The 12,506-nt window shown below is 42.6% G+C and overlaps 1 pseudogene; it reads right to left on the reverse strand.

The window, feature by feature from the left end:
• Window positions 1-1,671: 1,671 nt before the first annotated feature.
• LOC134481233 (N-alpha-acetyltransferase 11-like) overlaps window positions 1,672-12,506 on the reverse strand; it is a 39,661-nt pseudogene continuing 28,826 nt past the window's right edge.

Raw genomic sequence — 12,506 nt, forward strand, 5'->3', positions numbered from 1 at the left:
CTGGAGTGCAGAGGGTTTTCTAGCAAAATAAAGCAAGCAGAATTTACTTATGAAGCCTGCAGGCTCATTTCCCACGGGAGTACTATCCACCCCACTGCTAAACTCGGCAGAGCATTGACAGAGTGGGTATGAAACTCCTCTAGTTTTCTTTCAAGCTGTAAACTGCAGGCCAGTCGCATCCTCAACGCTGCCTCCCAAAGTGGCATCTCCATCTTATACCATCTCATCCCATGTGGTTGGGGGAATGAGAAGGATATGCAGGCTCTGATGCTGTTTCCACTGTGTTTACTTTCCAAATGCTTTTACATCCTTTCTGTTTTCATGTTCCCCTTATAACAAAATCCTCTGTGGCACTATTTCTATGTAATTATCTCTAGCTTGTCACTACATGAGTACATGGTGTCCAGACTCTGCTGACTTTAATAGATACTAGAGAAAATTCGAGTTCCACACCCCAGACCCCTTTGCCTTTTTCTTGCTAGTTTCCACCCCAAGTCAGTAGTGCATCGTGAGAGGATTCTCAGAGAGGTGTGTGCACAGTCTAGTTTCTGATGAACAAGCTCTGTCTACATCAATTCCTCAATGACAACCCCTCAAACCCTAGGATATGCATCCTAGTAATGTGAGGCAGCCAGTATGAAGCCCCTGACATTTGCTTAGGGCAAACATTTAAGCAGGGCATACCCTGATCTCAGGTGCACGGAAGTTTGTCTGCATGACAGGTGGCTTTGGGTCTTCGTTGAGTAATCCCTACTTAAAGGTGGACTTGTCACAAGAAAGATACCAGAGCTGAGTCTTACATTCTTAGAACTTCATATCTTATCAATTACACTTCTGGGCTGCGTGCTTTCAGTCGCCACGTATTCAAGACACCAGTTTTGTCTGTTTATTTGTCTGTTTGTTTTTAGTATTGGACAGAGAGAGGTAGCAGTTCTACTGTGTTCTGTGTTTCAGACATATGACTGGATGGTTGCCTTTCTGTCTCTACTTCTGCAGTTAGACCATCAGGCTGGCTTAGTAAATTGGAATCCTCATTTTGTAGTTTAAAAGTGATTTTTTTCCCACTTCTAATTGTAGCATCAGCATCTCAGTACAAGTTTAGTTTATACATAGTCTAAGATTTCTTAACAGAAAACATATTGATACCCTCAGCTTTAGAACTGAGACATAAAGCTTTGCTAATTTTCAGTTCCTGTTCTTGAGGCCATTTTATTTGGGGAACATCATGTGATTAGTAATTGGACATCAACTTGGTCAGGCATAGGATGCCCAGGAGCTGACTAAATATTATGTCTTACCATATATGGAAGAGTGTTCTAAAGAGCTTAGCATCCACACTGGTGGACTAAAGGACATAACTGCTCCTCTGTGTGTGTGTGTGTGTGTGTGTGTGTGTGTGTGTGTGTGTGTGTTTGTGTGTATGTGTGTATATGTGTGTGTATGTATGTGTGTATGTGTGTATGTATGTGTGACATCTGGCCAGTTGCTGGCTGAATAGAAAGAGGAATATAGGTGAAGGTTGATTCCTAGCTTGATTTGGGGGACTGATCTGTCAGTGACATTTTTAATTCTCAGGCTGTCAGACTGACTAGATCTCAACTGTGAGCTCTACTGTTTTGAGATTTCTTTCAAACATAAAACTGGCTTTACAAGTAGACACACATAGAGAGCCCCATGTAAGTCAAGGGCTGGAATACAGACTGAGAAAACTGTTCCTAGGCAGTTTTGTAGCTTCAGTGTGAAATACACTATTGAAAAAAAATTGTGCATCATATGACTGTGTATACAGAACACACATACAGAGAGAGACATATACAATTGGTTCTGTTTCTTTCATTTCTTTGAAGAACTCTGACTAATACTTATTACTTGAAATCTAAAATTCATAGTTTTCTTTATGAATCTGTAAGTCAGAGGCTTTGGAAGGCAAGTTACTTGCTGTAGGTCATTCTTCAAAGGAAGGCAAAGATAAACATGAAGGAAAGGAGAATGTCATGGAGGACGTTAATGTTATGGAGGGCTTGCATAGTTCCAGTGGCAAGACTCATGTCTTTCAAAACACTCAGTCTTTACTTCCTGATTTCTACACATGTCTAAATGTTTTCAAAAGGAGTTCTAAGAACTCTATCTGTTCCTGGTAGTAAACTAGACAAGGCTCACACCATTCACTGTAGCAAACAGAAGTCACTGAAACCTGGAGACTAGATTTAAAGGGTGTGCACTGTCATTCACACAGTCCACAGAGTCCTGTGAAGTTTCTATGTTGCTGGCTATTGGATGTTTGCTATCCTGCAGCACCATCAGTCACTATCCTTGGTTCTTATTTTGAGCTAGAACCTCGTTGAGGACCTGCTAGAACGGCAGTCTGAGTAGATCTCTGGTCATAGAGGATGAGAGAAAGATGAGAACCATGAAGGTAACCTAGAACTCACGAAGGACTGAAGCCTTTGAGGATACACTGGATGTGCACATGTCTTAACGTCTCCAGCCTTAGTAGCACCAGTATCCTGCAGAGTAGTTCAATGATCTGAAAATGTACATGACTTGAGAGTTGAAGAACCATTGGTGGAGACCGAGGAGTTCCAAGTGCAGATGATGTCCTATGCAGCAGGATGAGCCAGCAGGTCAGGGGGAGTGTGGGATGCCACCAGCATGCCCAGAGACTTGCATTTTGTTTTTAGAGTGGGGACACAATGATGATGCTTCTCTGCTGCCTTTCAGATGACAGGCAACATGACACTTGCTCAATCGCAAGCGAGTGCTTGTCACAAGGATTCTGGATGGTGTTTTCTTCTCCTCTGGAAGATACAAAGAAACTCTACCATTCAGCTCCTCCAAGGCTTCAGGCATCTGCATGGAAGGCACAGCAAGAGGAGAGATAGTGTCAGTGCATCCATCCACTGCTCCACCACAGTCTGCTTTCTCATTAGGAAAACAAAAGGCCTCCCAGGAATTCTGAGACCTACAAAGAAGGAGGTAGAAACAGCTTTCAATGACTCAAAAGCGTTTTTTAAAAAAATCTATTGAGTGAGTTCTCATTTGAAGTTCATAGAACACTCACTTCCTAGTTTGAAAATTGGTATTTGAGGAGCAAATTAAACATCCAAATTTGGTAAAATCTTCCTAAAAATGTATCTTAAGGAAACCAAATAGGTCCAAATGATGACTGTTTTACTGTATAGAAGACTGTTAATTAAGAATATGGAAAGCAATACAGAATCAGAGGAGCCCACATTCTGTAATTCCTATTAAATTTAGCAATTTAGTTACTATGTTGAATTTTAATTAAAATGTTGCTGTTGGGACCTAAGAAAGTCACGTTGGACCAAAAGTAACCCTGCGGAGATTGCTTTCTTGTTGCTGATGGGGAACGAGGGGCTAAGGGTTAAGTGAAAGCTCAGACTGGACCAACAAGCTCATCAGGTAAAGGAACTTGCTACCAAGCTTCTCGACTTGAGTGTGCTCTCTGGAATCAGGTCCAAAGGACAGAACTCCTCCCAAAAGTTATCCACTGATGCCACACAGTGCACAGTGGAATTCATGTGCACAAGTGCACACACACACACACACACACACACACACACACACAGAGGGGGGCGTGAATAAACATAATATATTTTGCAAAGGCTCAAATGTCACAGCCTAAGAATGAATCTTAGCATCCAGTCAGTGTTGCAGAACAGAAGGCAGAAGCAGGCCAAGTCTACAGCAAGCTAGAAAGTTTCTAAGAATGTGGGTCCTGAGGCAAAACAAGGTTTGGAACCAGGGTGTGTACAAACAGATGGACCATAAAAGGATTTTTTGAGAACTTAATGCAGACATTTGCACTTGCACCAGAATTATTGTTAATGTTGGCATTCATTCTACACTCCACTGAGCCAAGCTCCCTGGGCAAGCCATCCCCAAATAGGACTTGGAAGTGCCATTTCCATATCTAGCTACTAGGATAATGAGTCCCACCTCTAAATCCCCTGCCTGTGAGTTCAGGGCACTCCAGGGGTATCTGAAAAGATCTTCCCAGTACAGGCCCAATACCTCTGAGACCGTCTCATGCTCTTCCTACCCCAGCTTTAGTCTCCTTGATGGTGACCTGGGCCCTTGAAAACAAAAGAAGTAAAAAGTTCTTAAGAAGCCGTGGCTTTTTGGTAAGCTTCTGGTTCTTAGTGGCTTTGATGAAAAGCTGGATTATAGGAAAAAGATTTTGCACATTAATTTGGGATCATAGAATTCACATCCAACAAACTGGCGAGACCAGGCTCAGAGCTGGAGAGGGGAGACTCAGATGGAGCTTGAGAACTGTCCAAAGCTACATCCCATTTCCCTTTGCAACTGCAAGAGCGGGAGAGACCCATTTCTGAGTTGTGCTGATCTGTGCTATAGTAGGCTTGGTAATGAGAAAGCACAGTGCCTCCCTTTGTAGCCTCAAACTCCAGGCTCTCCTGTCTCAGTTCCCCAAGCATCAGGAGGGCAGGTGTGCACTGCCACAGCGCTAGCAGGAACAGGAAGATTTCTGTGTTCTGTCATCTTCTTCATGGGATGAGGCTGAGCCTGGAGTCTCCCTGTCAGTAGCATCTTCCAAGGCTGTTCCTCTGCAGCTCTGCCACCTTTCTTTTTTTAATATCAACCAAGTTTATTTTGCCTTTTAAGTAGTGTTCATATAGCACTACAGGTAGGTAAACAATGTGAATTAGTATACATCATCTCAAAAGCCAGAGTTTTGTTATCGTTGTTGTCATTTTTTAATGAGTTGTGAAAAAGATGCAGCCTATTCTAACAGGATAAATATTTTTAACCATTTCACTTTGAGTTGATGAAGGCTCACAAATGAACGACACTCCTCATTGAAGAAAACAGAAAACTGTTCTCGACAAGGGACAGCTCACACACACAAGCAAAAAAAAAAAACTGTGTAAAAATAACTAACTGTTCCCATATTAAACCTTGACCACTGGGGAGATGCCTGGAGAGGTTCACTGACAGATTATTCAAGCACTTAGGCACCCTCTAGAGGAACAACTTGAAAACCTTCAAAACTTCTCTTGGAGAGGTTCACTGTCAGAATATTCAAGAACTTGGGCACCCTCTAGAGGAACAACTTGAAAACCTTCAAAACTTCATTTGGAAATAAGAAAAATCTGATTTTACCTAAGCTATCAAATTTTAAGCTCAGAGGTACCACTTGGACATTTTTATGTGGAAACCTCTTCAGAAGGTGTCTTGCTCTAAAGCACCCATGAAATGGGTGCAGCCACTGTCTTTGCTACTGTTCCAGTCCTTTTTGTACAGCAACACAGGGACAATCATCTCCAGTTTCTGAACTGCAGTAAACTGTAAGCACTGCTACAGTGTGGGACAGCTAGCTTTCCTCCTGTTCTTAGGGATAGCATTCTTAACATTTGAAGGCCTGTAGCATCGCTCATCTTTGACCCTTCTTCCTCCCTCCTTCCTGTCTTTCTATTTGTCTGTGCTAGACAAGGTTCTGCCATTGGACTGTCACCGCATATCTGAGTTTCTTTTCATAGGATTAAATCACCAAATCATGTAAAGTGACATCCTCTGAGATGACATCTTGTTTCCATGTCACTTCCTTATGGCTGTTCTTTTGAGAAAGGCTCTCAATGCACAGCCCAGACTTAACCCAACCTCGAGATCCTCTTGCCTGTGATTCCCAGTCCACATCGCTTTCATCTGAAATGCGATTAATAGCTCAAGTTTCAACTTTTGTCCCCAGTACTGGGAGCTTTCTCTCTTGAAGATGCTCTGATAATTTAGTGGGCCAGCGTTGATTTGAATCAGTTTGACTTTGGGTTGATAAAAATTTTCACGGAGTTCATGGACTTCATTTCTACTGTTTGAGAGTCTCTAAGAACCTGGTTCCTATTTTGTTCTTCAGGGCCCAAGAATCCAGAGATTAGAAATATACCAAAGGTGAAGATTCTATTAAGAAACCTTGTCCCACAAACTCAGGCCTTAAATAGAAGGCTAAAGATGACTTAGACGTAAAGGCAATGTATTTTTACACTCTGTTCATGGGGAGAATAAAAATCAGTAAGATAGATGGAAAGAGGACAGTAAAGAAAACAGAGACCTGCCCATGAGACCTTACAGGTATCTGTTGGTTTGGTTTCTCTGTGAGCTTGTGGCCACAACATCATCTCACCTGGATGTTCTACTAACATCATGCCTGGTTGAGTTTACAGTTGTTTAATATCAGACATAATACCAGGGTCGTAGTCAATGTTGAATTGTTATGAAGAGACACCATGACCATGACAACACTTACAGAGGAAAATTTTTAATTGGGACTGGCTTAACATTTTCAGGGTTCTAGTCCATTATTGTCATGGGGGGTGGGAACACAGGAAGCCATGGTACTAGAGAGACAGTTGAGACTTCTACATTTCAATCAGCAAGTAGCAGGAAAGGAGCAAAGACATTGGGCCTAGCTTGACCATTGTTAGATTCTCTTTTTGATCACCAAGAAACAAATAGATTTAGGTCTGTGGAGATTTCCAGGCAAATGTGGTGTTTAAGCCCTGTAATTCTAACAACCTGGAGACAGAGAATAAGTCATGGTGAAGACCAACTTCAGCCCAGAGTGAGGCCCTGTCTCAAAAAAAAAAAACAACAAAAAACAAAAAAAACAAAACAAAACAACAACAACAACAACAAAAAAAAAACAAGAGCCTAAAGAAATGTACCAATCCTTGATTACAAAGCCTTCTGGATACCCTGAGACACTACTGGGGTCAGGCTAGTTGGACAATAAATCTTAACAGTGAACAGCACTGATCAATCAATTGGCCTTGACTGTATATAAAGAGAAAGTGGGTGGAGTATAAGTATTCATTGCTCTCTGCATTCTCAGAGAGGATAAAATATAGACAGCTGCTCAACCTGCCATGGTGGACTGTGGCCTCCAATTGTTGACCAATGTACACCCCTTCATTAAGTTGATTCTTGGGCATGTGATTTAGTAATGGGGAAGGAACTCATGTGGTAGGACATCTACAATCCGTGTGAACAGGCAGGAATTTTAAAAATAGGGAAAAGGTCCAGAGGAAGCTTCATAAACAAGAAAATCTCCAAATTGCAGGCTTTAAGTATACTGTATGTAGAACACCAATATTAACATGTAAAACATATCCAGATTTCAAGGAGAGACATTCTAGTCATGGTGGCACATGTTTGTAATCCTGGCACTGGGAAGATGAAGCAGGAGGATCTCTGTGAGTTTGGGTCAGCCAGGACTACATAGTCAGTTCAAAGCCCCCTCATAGTTTGTCTAAAATGAATTTTTTTCAGTGAGATAACAAGTCCAGAATAGATTAAGAGCAAAGCCCATAGAAGTGTTACTGAGGACGCAGACTGAGAGGGGGCACCCAAAATCCTGGGATGTGGTGTAAGTTGGAAAACATTTTTATGCCAATAAAACTAGGTGTGCACAAACCCTGTGATCATGAAGGCATTTGCCTGTGTACACTGCATTAGAGGATCTGCCTTCTCAGATCCAAATCCTCCATTTCAAGATGCAAGAAGCAGAGCCACACTGAAAGCTGGGTGAGTCTGCAGGGTGAGTCCGAAGCCATAAGTTCTGTGGACCCCCCTCATTCTGGCAAATCTTGAGGGAACCAGTTACTAATGGTCCAGATTTGGCTCCTCAACATTTCCGTCAATTGTTAGTGAGAGCAATGTATGTTGTCTCTGGGGCCTGAAAAACATTTGACTGTCATTCTTGGAGTTAATCTACTGTGCATGACTAAAGGAATCTGAACCCAGGAACTACTAGCTGGTAGCTTGGTGACATTAAACATGTACCCTTTCCCTGGAGATGCCCCGGAGTGACCTTAGATTGGTCCCATTTCTAGCTGATAGAATTGGAGGTAGCACTTAGATTGGCTGTGAGCTCCCTGCTTCTGATCTTTTGGATTATCAGAGTTTCCTACAGAAAAAGACAACATAAGAAAAGTACAATTTATTGAGGTTGGAAGCCCACTGTGTTTGGCATCATTACCATGACATCATTCTGTGAACAGCATATGAAACTGGGCTCTAGCATTCATGTGGTAATTTGTGCCAAAACAAGGTTGCTGAGTGATCATGACAAAAGAGATGAAGTAATAGAAAATATTTGGTAACTTAAGAACATACGATTTTAAAGTTTTAAGCTTGGAAAGTTGTTATAATCATACAAATATTATTTTAAAATGTTTTATGTGTTCAAACATGTATGGCTTAATTAAACGATTAATGAAACATATAAATCTAAAGAAAATGAGAAAACTATCATTATGAGAACTGTGTCTGTTTTATCTTTAATGGGTGATGACCTATATTCTATAGCCCCGTTTAGCAGGGTGTGGTGAGACTGGGTGCTGAGGACCGCAATATATAGGTTTTCACCATTGGTTCCAAGCTCTGTGTCAGGATCCTCTTTGTCCAAATAAGGTTTCCAGTCTGGAACTTTTGGTCAAGCTCAGACATGAGCAAGGGCTCAGCATTGTGAATAGTCTTTTGGGTCTGTTGCAGGGTCTTTAAGAATGTGCCAGGGGAATGGCTAGTAACTTTTACCTAGTGAACATCTCAATATGGGTGGCATCTGACCCTTAGGGCTAAAAATAGGAGGTTAGTCCAATTTTCATAGCTTTCATCGACACATTTATTTTATCCTTCCTGATTTTTGCAGCCTCTATGCACAATGTAATTTTAGATGAACATTTAGGGCTTTTGCCAGATTTAGGGGAAAGTTTGATCATGAAGGTGAGTGCATTGTCAAATCTCAGAGGTAGAGGCAAACCATATACAGAATTTTTTGTCTTCTGATAACAGCAGAGAGTATGGGTCTCTTGTTCAACAAGAACTGCCATCCATTTGCGTCCTGTTTCTTTTGGTCACTTGGTTTCCTCCTGTGTTCTTTCTGTCAAGGTGAGGAGTCCCCACTCTCTAAAGAGGGCCTATGGACACTGGCATTGGCAAATGCATGTCAACTGTTTGCAGTATTCATGTCTTTGCCCTTCTCCCAGCAAAATGAATGGGATAAAGCCAGAAGGTCAGCCCTTTTTGTTGAAGTCCATTGGCTGAGGGACTGGGCCGATACCATCCTGGATAGGTGACCACTGCAACCTAGTATACCTGATTTCATGTTGAACAAAGCTGCTCCATATAAAACCTCTTCATTTCTGTAGGAAGTGCAGAGTGCAGCTTCAGTGGAGCCCAGAGTGGAAGCCAGAGGCTTCCAGCCAGCCCCAGAGCAGAGCAGGATGCAGCAGCCACAACTGCAGAGGTAGCAGCAATCAGGCCTGGGTTCCTGCTTAAGACAGGAGATGAAGCTGATCACATCCACCTTCTACCCCAGCTACGGTTGTTTCTGTATTGTCAGACCCTGCCGGCAGGATCTGAGCTTTGAGCTCCTGTTGATCAGAACTGGAGGAGCCAGAGCCTGGGCAGTTCCTGGAGTACATCTCCCCTTATGTGGGTTGTTGTGGGGTCTCTCCACGTCCATGGCTATGTCCCTCCTCTGTTCGGTGGAGTCTGATGACCTGAACTTGGCTGCTGTCCTGGAGTGGCTACTTTGGGTTATCATCTGGTAGTGGGCTGGGTGGGCTGACGGCTATTGTTTTATTAAGTCAGATATGGGTCTGGCCCAGAAGACATGCCTCATAATGGGTTATTTCAATGTTATGCATCCACTTACTGCAGTTCCCCTCAGGAGGTTCATTACAATGATGGAGATGTAAGTTAATAACAGTTCCTGGCACAAAGTCAATATATTTATTAGTATGGTTGTAGCAGCAACTGATCACAAAAAAGCAGGCCAAACAAGATCAAGTCTTTTGGATAGATAGGCCACTAGTCTCCTCCAGGGTCATAGTGCCTGAGACATCCATCATAGCCATCCTACTCCACACAACTCCTCCTGGGCCTGTGTCCACCACCCACAATGCTGCTCAGGAGCCCCTACTGCTAGCATTACCTTAGCATCAGTAGCACCGACTTGCAGCCACAGTTGCTGCCAGAAGAGGGGTGCAGCATGGATGGGCCAGCATGACCTATGAGCCTATGGGAAGTTGTGTATCATCCCAGGGGCAGCAGTAGCTGTTTTCCCAGGAGGGCTCACTTCCCTTCTCTTTTAGATCTTTGACTCCAATCAATAGAAGTGACAGAAATATACGGAGAGATAAATACATAGAGAAAATTATCAGGGTCCCAACCATACATTCATGCACCTGAAGAGACCATATGGACCCCAGTCATAGATCCTCACCATCTGCATCTCATTGGCATCCTAAACAGAAGGTGCCTTAACCAAACTTAACTCTAGAGGTGACAAACCAGGCAACTTTCAATTTTGATCCATTTTTGGGCTGGAGGTGTCAGATTCTTTTAAAGCATTGGCCATCAAAGAGATTTCATGAGGAACATCTCAGGTTGTACAACTCTCAGAGTTCTTGACCATTACATTCTTTCCATCTCCAGGAAACTCCAAGACCACCAGTGTTTCAAGGTCTGGACCCGAGATGGAGCTATGTTACTGGGAGTGGATTTTGAGGTTGCAAAGGCCCCCACCATTCCCAGTTAGAATTTGTTTTCTTCTACTTCCTCATCAACATCAGAGTTCTCAGCTGTTCATGCCTCATGTTCTTGCTCTAAAACTCTGAAATTGCAAGTCCCCAATTAAATATGTTGTTCTATATGTCGCCTGGGTCACCTGTTTAGTCCTTCTTAGTTCTAGCATTCTGTTAATAGAAATAACAACAAAAATCAATGTTTCTGGTTTTGTAGATTCTTTGCCAGGGCATGGTAAGATCTAGCTACCTTCATTGTGATGATTTTCAAGACTATACTGATTTCTAAATCTTGCTTTTCTCAAAGATTGGAATGGTCCCCTTGTCAATAACAGATGGGGCCTGCTGATTCTTTTTACTAAGTCAGGTAATAGTGAAGGGCAGGAAAAGGAAGCTCCAAACACCCAACTGCAATTTGCTGTGAACTTAGCTTTGCTGCACATGGAGAAAGCCATCCATTCCAGGCAGTCCAATGAGAGGAAGTGATTGGCTTCATCCAGAGAATAGGTTGAGTAGAGTTAAATTTTGCATTTCTGATAATTTCCAGGTAGTGAAGCTACTGGTGCTTGTCCAGGTCACAGTTTCAGAAGTGTTGGTCTAGCATGCCTGACAGGTAAGTGAGGAGGTTGTTCAGGTTTTGATATTTATGGAATTTCTACTTTCCAGGACTTCTAGGAATTCATGGCAAGTAGGCTTCAGTCTAAATGAATAACTTGTCTTCATAGTTTGCATGGTTGGTAATGTTTGTTGATCATCACCTTGACAACACCTGGAATCTCCCTGGAGACACACCTCTAGGGACCCAAGTGGAAGATCATTTGATTATTAGCTCTACTATATAAGGCATTGCTAGATTTAGGTTAGCCTCTGGACATGCCTGTGCAGAACACTTTTGATTAGACTAATTGAAATGGGGAGACCCACCCTCTATGGTTGACTGGGATAGTGGACTGGATATGGTCGATGAAGTGATTTGAATACCAGCATCTCCCTCTGCTCTCTGCTTGCAGTCAGTACAACAGCTCTCAAGCTCCTGCTGTCTTGACTTTCCACTATGGTGCATCTTGCAACTATAAAACAAAGTAAACTTCTCTCCCTTAACTGTTGCTTTTGTACACATATTTAGTCAGAGCAACAGAGAAGTGACAAAGCCAATCAACTTTCACTTAAGCTCCTGAAAATCCACAGGAATCTCAGCCAGGAGTCATATCCTATTCTCCAGGAAAACTGGAAATTTAGGAGGAAGAGACACTCTTTCACAGAGCTTCTCCATTCACAAGCATTTTATGGGAACACAGACACTCAAGAGACAGAAAGTGGTCAACTGCAATGGAACTGAAAGGACACAGACCCCAATCACATGGTGGATCCCATGAGTCAGACAGTAGATCCCACTAGCTCTGCTTCCTAAGCCACCGTGTACTTATCTCCTTTTTCCCTGCTACCTGACTCCAGCTCCATCTTGCCTGCATCTTTCTGCCATGTGTCATGGTATTACCACTTTGATTTCCCATGATTCTGTGCTTTTCCCTTTGTATTCTGATGGCCATGGTGCCTGTTCAAAAAACACCATGCTGTGATGGATTTACTCCTGGTGATACCCTATAGCCACAAAGTTGAACTCAATCATTAACCTTAGTGGTTTGAATTCTGCTGTGCCTAACACAAGTTTTTGTTCACATTTAGAGGACAGAAGCTTTGACTCCTTTTTATCTTTGAGGGGAGTCTTTCGACTAGGCTTCTCTGCCCCTGCACATAGAGTCTCTATGTCCCCTTTCAAGTACATAAATCATAAAATAACCCTCCCTCTGATTCGGTTGGTTTCATAGCATGAAAAACCAGGGCCAGGCTCTTTACAGATTCATTGCTTCCTTACCTTGTCCAGTACAAAGACTGCAGCACTGTATCAGGTGTGACACATACTCTCATGCTCCCTGATGC

This window comes from Rattus norvegicus, chromosome 12 (assembly GCF_036323735.1).
Source record: "Rattus norvegicus strain BN/NHsdMcwi chromosome 12, GRCr8, whole genome shotgun sequence".
Lineage (NCBI taxonomy): Eukaryota > Metazoa > Chordata > Mammalia > Rodentia > Muridae > Rattus > Rattus norvegicus.